Source organism: Gossypium hirsutum, chromosome A05 (assembly GCF_007990345.1).
Source record: "Gossypium hirsutum isolate 1008001.06 chromosome A05, Gossypium_hirsutum_v2.1, whole genome shotgun sequence".
Classification (NCBI taxonomy): Eukaryota; Viridiplantae; Streptophyta; class Magnoliopsida; order Malvales; family Malvaceae; genus Gossypium; species Gossypium hirsutum.
Window position 1 is genome coordinate 27,053,953 of NC_053428.1, and position 10,998 is coordinate 27,064,950.

Genomic DNA, 10,998 nt, shown 5'->3' on the forward strand with positions numbered 1-10,998 from the left:
TAGCATGAATCATCGATCAAATGTATATTTAGTTTTTTTTTTAACTTAAAAGAATAATTTGAGCATATAAAATCTATAACAAAGTTTTGAAATAATTATATATAGAAATTTTCTTAAGTGGCACACTTATTTTTGTGATAAATAGTGGTATAAAGATTAATTTGTTTATTTTTTAAATAAAAAGAGTAAAATACAATTCGATTTAGAAGACTCATAATATTTTCCCTGAATATTCTCTTAAAGAAAAAAAAATAAAATTTGAGTCAAATATGTTATAAAAGTAAAAATACATTAATTTGAACTAAAAAGTTATCATTAATCATTATATTCACCGTAGGAAGAGAAACAAAGTTGAATATTGACATCTATTTTTTCACTTTGGGGATCTTATTAGCAATATTTCAAATGAAATTTCATCCATTAGTTTATTAAAAACGTAAATCTAGAAACTACTCATATATTATGTATATACACGTATGCATGTATCTTTTTATTCTATCCTCGTAGTTCTAGGTTCCATGACAACGAGGGATGGTAGATGGCCGCGGACGACGGATGCTGGTTTCAATGGTGCTACCGTTTCTCACAATCAACGTTCCTCACAATCAAAACAGTGTTCATTCCCCAGCAACTATGCCTTTCGAAATGGCAATGCATAAATCATACCCCTGAAAACATTATATATATTATATCAATTAATTAGTTAATAGCTTTGGTTGTAAGCACGACGAAAGAAGATGAGCTTTTTATTTTACTTTTTCTAACTGAAAACTTACCGGGATTGTTAGCAAAAAATCTGAGGGCAACCCATCCTCTACAAGGAACGTGGACAGTGTTAATGAGTGGTGGATCAATCAGGTTGTAGGTGCTTGGGTCTGTCTCATTGTTGAAATTTCCAAGCCCAGCTCCCACCCAATAGAAGCTGTAACCGTGAAAATGGATTGGGTGACTCCACCAGCACCCATATGGGTTGATTGCAGCACTATCTTAACTGCTTCCCCGTAATTTACCACAATAGCCCTAGTCCTATATTCAGTTCCACTATTGAAACCAGTCAACTGTCCAGTGAAATCATAGAATTCTGATGGATTCAGCGGAAAATCTTGGGTGAAAACACAACTGATATTCCTGCAACATTACCATAACTTTAAGAATTAGCTACAGTAATCAAATTACTTTTTCTTTTCTTTTCTAGTGGTACCAGAATTGCTATACACACACCCACCTGTAGTATGCTTGGAGAATGTCAATACGTGGGGAAACAAAGCTCACATTGTTCAAACTTGAAACAATTCTTTCACTTACAACACACTTTGAGGTGTTGCAAGGCAAGCGGTTAACGGCGACTGCAATGTACACTCGTCTATTGATATCCGTATCTACCGGCACATTTTTCGGCATATTCTGGGTAACATTCGTGTTCCGGATTCGGCTGACGAAGTTAAGCATAGCATCCGTATCGTCTATTGCGGGAAGCTGTATCAAGGAAGCATTCAATCCACCCCGACTGTTTCTGTAATGAAAAACGCCAGTAGAAATGTATGTCAACAGGCAGAGCAGCGGAATCAGAGAAAGGCCTTGTAGCCATGTAATATAGGCCGACGTTTCGATTGGCAGAGACCAGAACATCCATGGTTAGGCCAGGGCTTATCAATATATAGTCGCTCTTGAACCTTCGAACATAGGAGGCATCTTGTGCGACGACTATAACGGTGTGGTTTGTGATGGTGAAGAATTGTTGTTCGTTCATTGCAGCATTGATTATGCGGAGAAGGTATGTCTTCTCATAATCGACTTCCATACGGAATATTGTATCTGCAACACCCAATCATAATATAGACTTTAAGGGATTCGAAGGAATACAAACTCAATCTGGCTTCGTTAATGCGGAGAACGTACCACTGGGGCATCCATATGTGTCCCTTAAATGTCCATTGATAGCATAAGCATCTGGTAGGCGAGGAGGGTCACCGGTTGCAAGGGCTTGATCGATAATTTGCTTGTAGTACCCATTGTACCATGATTCTGTATATACATACAAGAAAATCAAATTAAAATGCGTATAATTAAACACAAGTAACACAATCGAGAAATCAAAAGATATGCGTACCAAGTATGATTGTTTGCTCTGCGTCCGGAGTGGGGAACGGATAAGTTTCGTCCTGGGCTGGCAAAATGACGATGGCGCATGTACGGAACCACGAGTCCAGTCACTGTGTGCGTGCCACCACAGGGTCCCTATTTCCTCCGATAATACGACTTCGTAGGTGAAGTTGGTTCCTGGTGAATCGGGCACTGGGTTATGAACTCAAGACCATTGAACCGTGGATTCCTTGGTTGTTTAACGCCGTGCCTGCAACATGTTCAATTTATCTTAATCACTAATGATTTCATTTCTTGGGGAAATTGCCATGGGAAGAATGAAAGAAAGGTTATGATTACCAGTGAATGGTGAAGCCATCGTTTCCTTGATTGTGGACATTAACGAAGACAGTGTCCCCTCTGCGAAACCGAATATCAGGCCCTGGATAACTATCGTTTACGACCAACAATGTCGTTGTGTTGCACATCTTTGTAAAATTTGACTCTTGCACCTGCAATAAAAAATCACCACCGAGTGAATCAACACTAATATTATATATTAACCAACAACTATAAAAGAAAACAATACTCATTTTGCTGTCTGAAAACAAAACCAAGCAACAGTCATGATCATGTCAGTAAATTAAGTCGGTTTAATAAGGGGTTTAAGATTATCCATACGAAACAACTATGAGATGTAAGAATATATATATATATATGAAAAGGAAAAATAGGGAAGTCACAAAGAAATCATAGTGGTGTACATCTGCATTGCAAAGGAGCAAAGTGCCTAGAAATAAAACCCCTACAAACCATTTCACTAAACCTTGCTGTAAACCCATTTATTTTGCTTTCTCTCTAATGTGCTCTTAGTTCTTCCCTGAATTTTCTCATCTTTGGGTCATAAATTTCAATAATTTATAGGAAAGGAAGATTGTGCTCCTTGAGCATTTTCCTTTGCAGCTATAATTTGAATACATTGACTTTGGAAAAAAAGACAGTGTTAAGCTTTGGCCTGCAATGCAACATGCAAACCAACATTGAAGCTGAACCAAATGAAGCAAAATCATTTTGTTTATTTGTAACTTGATTTGGTTGCTTTGTAATCTAACTTTTAATTTAGTAGGATTTGGTCAAGATTTGAATGTGATAGCTGGTATGTCAACTACATTTTGTTTGTAATTTTAGCTAAGCTTTTGACAAGCATCTATGCGAGCAGTTATGTTAGGTAACTGTCATTGTTATTGTAACATATATACTTTATCCGGATGAAATGGAAAGTAAGAAAAATTCATTTCTTCCAAAAATTTCTACTTTGTTGGTAGTTTCTCTGCAAGTCTCAAGTCTTTGAAGTTCAAACTTCTTTCATATTTTATCCTGGCTAATTACGTTGTTGCTCTATTTCCAGACAGAGCTTCATATTTCATCCGGATTACTTGCTTTTGTTTTCCTTCTCTACTGTTAAAACTCAACAAATGGTATCAAGAGCCTGTCATCTTTGAGGGCCTCTGTTATTGGTATTTCTCTTTGTGGAGAAAACTTAAAGAGGAAGAAGTTGAAGTTGTTGTTTTGTTGCTGCAAGATGAGTTTTACACCACCACCACCACCTGTGTTTGCTGGAGAGAACTACCACATTTGGGTAGTGAAGATGAATATATACCTCCAAGCACATGATTTGTGGAATGTGATCGAGAATGATACTGAACCACCTTCATTGAGGGCCAATCCCATCATTGCACAGATAAGGAAACATAGTGAAGATTGTGCCAAGAAGCACAAGGCTATGGCCTGCCTACAAAATGGAGTATCCGATGTGATTTTTACTAGGATGATGGCATGTGACTCACCAAAGCAAGCATGAGAGAAGCTAAATGAGGAGTTTATGGGGTCAGAAAAGACAAGGTAGCGGTAGCAACAGCTGATCAACCTTAGGAGAGACTTTGAGAACTTGAAGATGAAAGAGTTAGAGACTATCAAGGAGTACTCTAATAGGATATTGCCATAGTCAACAACATTAGGCTCCTTGGTAATGATTTCAGTGAGAGTAGAGTTGTTGATAAGGTCATTACAACTCTCATTGAGAAATTTGAGTCAAAGATTTCTTCATTGGAGGACTTGAGGGATTTATCAGCCATCTCACTGTCTGAGTTGGTAAATTCCTTGTATGCACTTGAGCAGAGGAGGGTTAATAGGTAGGAAGAGCACCCTGAAGGAGCTTTCCAAGCAAAGGTCAAAGAAAGCTCAAGTTCAAGCTACAAAGGCAAGAAACCATGGCTTGACAAAAGGGAGAAATCAAAAAGGGATGTTGAAAAAAAAGAGCTTTCAACCATGCATTCATTGCAAAAGACCACACATTTAGAGAAGAACTGTTGGCATAGACCAAATGTTAAGTACTAGAGATGTAAACAGTTTTGTCATGTTGAGAAGGTGTACAAGAACAAAAGAAAGGTACAAAGTCAACAGCAAATGCAAGCCAAGGCTGCTGAAGACCTTCAAGCTCAAGAGGAGTATGTTTTCTCTACATCATGTTATGCAACCTCAAATAAAATCAGTAAGAACTGGTTAGTTGACAGTGGTTGTTCTCACCATATGGTTTCAGATGAAAGGCTGTTTAAGAATCTTGACAGAAGGTTTACTTCCAAAGTCAAAGTTGGAAATGACAACCTTATTGAGGCCAAAGGTAAAGGAGATGCAGTGATCAGCTCACATTCAGGTAACAAAGTTATTTCTGATGTACTTTATGTGCCTGAAATAGACCAAAACCTGCTTAATGATGGTCAAATAATTGAGAAGGGTTATTCACTAGTTTTCAAGAATAACTCCTGTGTTGTTAAGGATTCATTTGGTCAAGTACTGGTTACAGTGGCTATGACTGATAGGTGTTTTATGCTGGATGTAAATCAGCTAGAGAAGAAGGCCTATACTAGTGCTACTGACTTAGCTAGTTTATGGCATAAGAGGTTAGGCCATGTCAGTTACAAGTCACTTAGTTTGCTGGATAGATTGAATTTGGTTGAATACATGTCTAAAGTTGAGGTCAGTGATGATGTTTGTGAAATTTGCCAACTTGGTAAGCAGGCAAGATTGCCTTTTCCAGTCAATAAGGCATGGAGAGCTCGAGGCAAGCTCGAATTAGTTCACACTGACATTTGTGGACCAATGAAGTCTTCCTCCTTAAATGAAAGCAAATACTTTGTGCTGCTTATTGATGATTTCAGTAGATTCTGTTGGATTTATTTTGTAAAGCAAAAATCAGAGGTGTTTGAAGCATTCAGCAAATTTAAAGCTCTAGTTGGGAACCAATCAGGCTACAAGATCAAAGCTTTGAGATCAGATAATGGTGCTGAGTATTTGTTTGAGAAGTTTCAGAAGCTGTGTGAGCAAGCTGGAATTCATCATCAGCTAACAACAATTTATACTCCTCAGCAAAATGAAGTTTGTGAAAGAAAAAATCGAACAGTGCTCGATATGGCCAGATGTCTGTTATTTGAAAGTAAATTGCCAAGCAAATTTTGGGCTGAGGCTGTCAATACTTCAGTGTGTCTCATCAACAAGCTATCTACCACTGCTGTCAAGGACAAAACTCCTTTTGAAGTTTGGCATGATCTCAAACCAACAGTGTCACACCTAAAGGTGTTTGGTTATGTCTGCTACACTCTTATACGAGCTGAAAAGAGAACCAAACTTGACAAAAGATCTATGCCTGCGATCTTTGTTGGTTACAGTAGCACCAATAAGGGCTGTAGGGTATTTGATCCCTCAACAAAGAAGATTTTGGTGAGTAGGGATGTGAGGTTTGATGAAGAAAAAGTTTAGAGTTGGAGTGATGCAGATGCAAGTTTGATTGAAGAAAATCAGCTAGATAGCAGCTTAGAACCAGTTGAAAATGAGCTTAGCAATGAAGACTTTGATAATACTCCTGTGAGAGGCATCAGAACCATTGCAAACATTTACCAAAGATGTGATGTTGCAATAGTTGAACCTTCAGATTTTGAAGAGGCTGCCAGGGACAAATGTTGGAAGAAGGCCATGGAAGCTGAATTGGAAATGATCCATAAGAATGACACTTGGGAATTGGTTGACAGACCAGACCAGAAGAAAGTCATAGGTGTCAAGTGGGTGTTTAGAGCTAAGTACAATGCTGATGGCTCATTGAACAAGCACAAGGCAAGGCTTGTAGTGAAAGGCTACAGTCAGCAATATAACATAGATTTCATGGAGACATTTGCTCCAATAGCAAGGCTAGACACAATTAAACTTCTGTTTGCCTTGGCTGCACAGAAACAATGGAGAATTCACCAGCTCGATGTCAAGTCTGCTTTTCTAAATGGCTTACTCAAAGAAGAAATTTTTATTGAACAACTAGATGGGTTCAAGGTTCCTGGTGAGGAGGACAAAGTTTACAAGCTGAAAAAGGCCTTGTATGGTCTAAAGCAAGCACCAAGGGCCTAGTACGATAGGGTTGATGAGTACCTATCTAGGCTCGGATTCGAGAAAAGTGTTAGTGAACCTACACTTTTTATAAAGAAGTCAGAAAATGAAACTCTTCTGATTGTCTCACTTTATGTGAATGACTTACTTGTAACTGGAAGCAAGGAAGAGTTGATTAATGAGTTCAAGGTGCAAATGCAAGAAGTCTTTGAAATGATAGATTTGGGAGTCATGACATATTTCCTTGGCATGAAAGTGAACCAATCTGATTAAGGCATCTTCATTAGCCAACATGCCTTTGCTTTGAAGATTCTCAATAGATTTTGCATGTCAAAATGCAAAACAGTCAACACACTAGTGGCTCAAGGGGAGAAGCTGACTAGTTGTGGGAATCAAGAAAGGGTTGATGAGAAGGAATATCGAAGCTTGGTAGGTTGTTTGCTTTACTTAACAGCTACTAGGCCTGATATTATGTATGGTGTTAGCTTACTATCTAGATTCATGTATTGCTGTGATGTTGTCCATTTTAAAGCAGCAAAGAGAGTTCTCAGATATTTGAAGGGAACTTTGAATCATGGAGTGAATTTTGAGAAGGCAAAAGAGCTCAAATTGATAGGGTATTCAGATAGTGATTGGGCAGGGTCCATTGATGACATGAAAGCACCTTTGGATACTTTTTTACTCTTGGCTCGGAAGTTTTCTGTTGGAGCTCAAAGTAGCAACAAACCGTTGCTCAATTTACAGCTGAAGCAGAATACATTGCAGCTGCTGCATCTGTTAATCAAGCCATTTGGCTTAGGAAACTTTTGTGTGATTTGAATGAAGAACAAGTCGAAGCAATTGAGATCAAGGTCGATAATCAGTCAGCAATTGTTATAGCTAAAAATCCTGTTTTTCATGGCAAAACCAAACATTTTAAGATTAAATTTCATTTTGTTCGAGAGGCTGAACAATCGAAGGAGGTAAATTTGGTTCACTGCAGCTCAGAAAATCAGTTTGCTGATATTTTAACTAAGTCTCTCGGTGCCACACGATTTGAAGCTTTGAGAAGAAAGATTGGAGTTTGTTGTATACAGTCCAAGGAGGAGTGTTAAGCTTTGGCCTGCAATGCAACATGCAAACCAGCATTGAAGCTGAACCAAATGAAGCAAAATCATTTTGTTTATTTGTAACTTGATTTGGTTGCTTTGTAATCTAACTTTTAAGTTAGTAGGATTTGGTCAAGATTTGAATGTGATAGTTGGTATGTCAGCTACATTTTGTTTGTAATTTTAGCTAAGCTTTTGACAAGCATTTATGGGAATAGTTATGTTAGGTAGCTGTTATTTTTATTGTAACATTTATACTTTATCCGGATGAAATGGAAAGTAAGAAAAATTCATTTCTTCCAAAAATTTCTGCTTTGTTGGTAGTTTCTCTGCTAGTCTCAAGTCTTTGAAGTTCAAACTTCTTTCATATTTTATCCGGGTTAATTACATTGTTGCTCTATTTCCAGACAGAGCTTCATATTTCATCCGGATTACTTGCTTTTGTTTTCCTTCTCTGCTGTTAAAACTCAACAGACAGAAAATAAAAATTGAATTTTCAGGTAAAAAAATCACACAATCACGTAACATGTTTCTAGTGTTTTTTTTATTCATTACATAAGACGTTGTTAGTTAAACAAGTGGGATGGTTTGAGTAGGTAATATGGATTTGTAGTGTTTATGTCCCAATTAGAGATTGTAAGATTATGTTTATAATGGTTGGTTGATGTTGTTTTCATGATCTTTGTGGAGAATGGATTGTCCAAGTTTGGAGGTTAGCCTCTTTCACTGCTGCTGTCCTTGTTTAGTAATATCTTAAGTTTTGAAACAAACATGATATGTTTATGAATTATTCATGTTTGATTGATATATAAATTAACCTGGAAATTATCCAGCTAGCCTGCCTTGTACGATAGTTTGCTGTCAAAAGCTATAGAAATTAGAAAGTTCAATTAAAACATATTGCATGCATTTTTGGTCGTATTAATGCGTTGATCTAGAAAATGATACAAACATGGCATTGGTTTCTTACAATTCCAGGAACATGATCCAAGTTTGACTGACATGTTTTACTTAGTTAGCCATCAATGTCTGAAATTGTATATAAATAAATCGTTTTCATGAGAATATTTTCCTTTTTCTTGTAGCCATGATGAACTTAATTACATGTTTTGTATAAACATGTCCAAGTTTAACTTCTGTATGGTCGTGCATATCGTGATATTAAAGATCTCTCTTTGAATAACAGAAATAAATAATTTTCAGAAAATGGGCTCCTCATTTCTAACTACATTTTGCTCATAGAAACACCTCACCAAAATTGTATCTCTTAATTACACGTGAATAATGACTTTTGCATATTCAAGTTTATTTATTTATTTTATTTTTACCAAACGAATTTTCATTTTATTAATATATTTTAATAAAATTTCAAATATTATTTAGCATAAATAATTTTTTTGTCTTACCTTCATCAGAATCAACTTTCATTTTCATTGACAATTTGATTGAAGAAAGAAACAAGTACTTAAAGGCCACCAATCTAGAGCAAATTAGAAAAAAATGCCCCTTAATCCCTTTATAAATAAAAATTTTAATCTAAAAATTAAATAATTTTTATTTAATTTTTTAAAAAATGATAAAATTATAACACTTTGAGCACACAAAAGAATTTACAACACAATTCCGTCTCCCTAAATTAAAGTCTAGCTTCACCTCCTTAGCAAATGATTGTTTCCATGAATAAGCAAGAAATGAATAAAATCCAAAATATATTACAAAGGGGAGATCTGTGTAGCGACGTAAAAATTTTACTTGGCCGCTAATTGAGGCGATTTATTGAAAATTTGAAAACTAATTTTTTTTTAAAAAAAGGAATCGCCACCGATCCTTTTTCCTAGGTGTGATCGGACACCCAATAAATCCTTTTTTTAAAAGAAAATTTATTTTTTAAACAAAAAGAAGGCTGAGTTTAGGTCTACGTCGAAAGTTCAAAGAAAAATAGGGTTCGGGAGTCGGTTACGCACGAGGAAGGTATTAGCACCCTCGCGACGCCCAAAATTGGTATCTTGTTAAACATGTGTTGTCTTAATTTTCAAAAATGCGAGTTCAATGTAACATTTAATCATGATCCGACCAAAACACGAGAAATTTCAAGTTTTTGATTTTTTTTAAGGATGTCCCGTTTTTAACACGAGCCAATGTGATTCACCCAACATAGCGATGAAATCACAGACTTAATGTTAAAATCGGTACGTCGCCTTATTTATTAAAATAAAAAATGTTTCTAAAATAATGATAAAAAAACTGACGATGTTATTGTAACAAAAATTCATAAGTAAATAAACGATGCAAAATAATGAGGTGATTAATAAAATATTATAATTTAATATTAGGATATTAGAGTAATAATAAATAATATTTACAATAAAAGAAAAAGAAAAAATGTATTAATACCATAATAAAATAATGTATGTGTAAAAATAACAATATGTACAAAAAGATATATGTATACCAAATAATAGGTAATAATATTAAATAAAATAATAAGTAACAATAGTGAAATAATAAGTATAATAATAAATATAATGATATATAAAATAATATTATATATAAAAGTATATATATACACGTATAATAAAATAATACTAATATTAATAATAAATATAATAGGGATAAAAATAGATATAATAATATGTACATAATATGGTATTAAAAATATATATATAATATAGTATTTAAAAAATGTATACATAATATATATATTATGAATAATAATAATAGTATATACATATAAAAATATATTAATATTAAAAATAATAATCATAATAGTAATACTAATAATAATAAAATACAATGACAAATATGATATAATAATATTAATATAAAGTAGTAAATAATAATAGCGGATAAAAAAATATATATATACACGATTTTAGAAGAACATCAAAAGATTATTAAATGTAATATAATAATTAATAATAATATTAAAAGAATAACAATATGTTAAAGATAATAATAAAAGGAAAGTAATAATAATAATATAATTGATACTAAAAAGAAATATATAAATAAATAGGATAGAAAATAATAATAAATATGATAATAATAGATAATAGCAAAAATATAATATTACAAACAATATTTAAAAATAAAAATGGCAAAAAGGACGAAATCGAAATCAAAACTGAGTTCTTGGGGTGCAATTAGAAATAAAAATAGGAAACAGGGCCTTATTGCAATGAGCGAAAATAAAGGAGGACCAAAAAGGAAAATTTCCCTTTCCTTCAAAACGCAGCACCTGGTTCGGGACTAAAATGAAATCCGCGACAACTTCACGGGGAAAATTTTAAAATAAAAAAAACTTGATTGCAAAAGCTTGAAAAAGCAGAAGGACTGCACAAGTAAATTCCCCCTTTTCTAAAAACACGCGGATCCTGAGGTGAGTCGGGTCGGACGG

At 34.6% G+C, this 10,998-nt stretch overlaps 1 pseudogene; it reads right to left on the reverse strand.

The window, feature by feature from the left end:
* Window positions 1-509: 509 nt before the first annotated feature.
* On the reverse strand, window positions 510-2,924 carry LOC107961422 (laccase-14-like; annotated as a pseudogene).
* Between the last annotated feature and the right edge of the window lie 8,074 nt (window positions 2,925-10,998).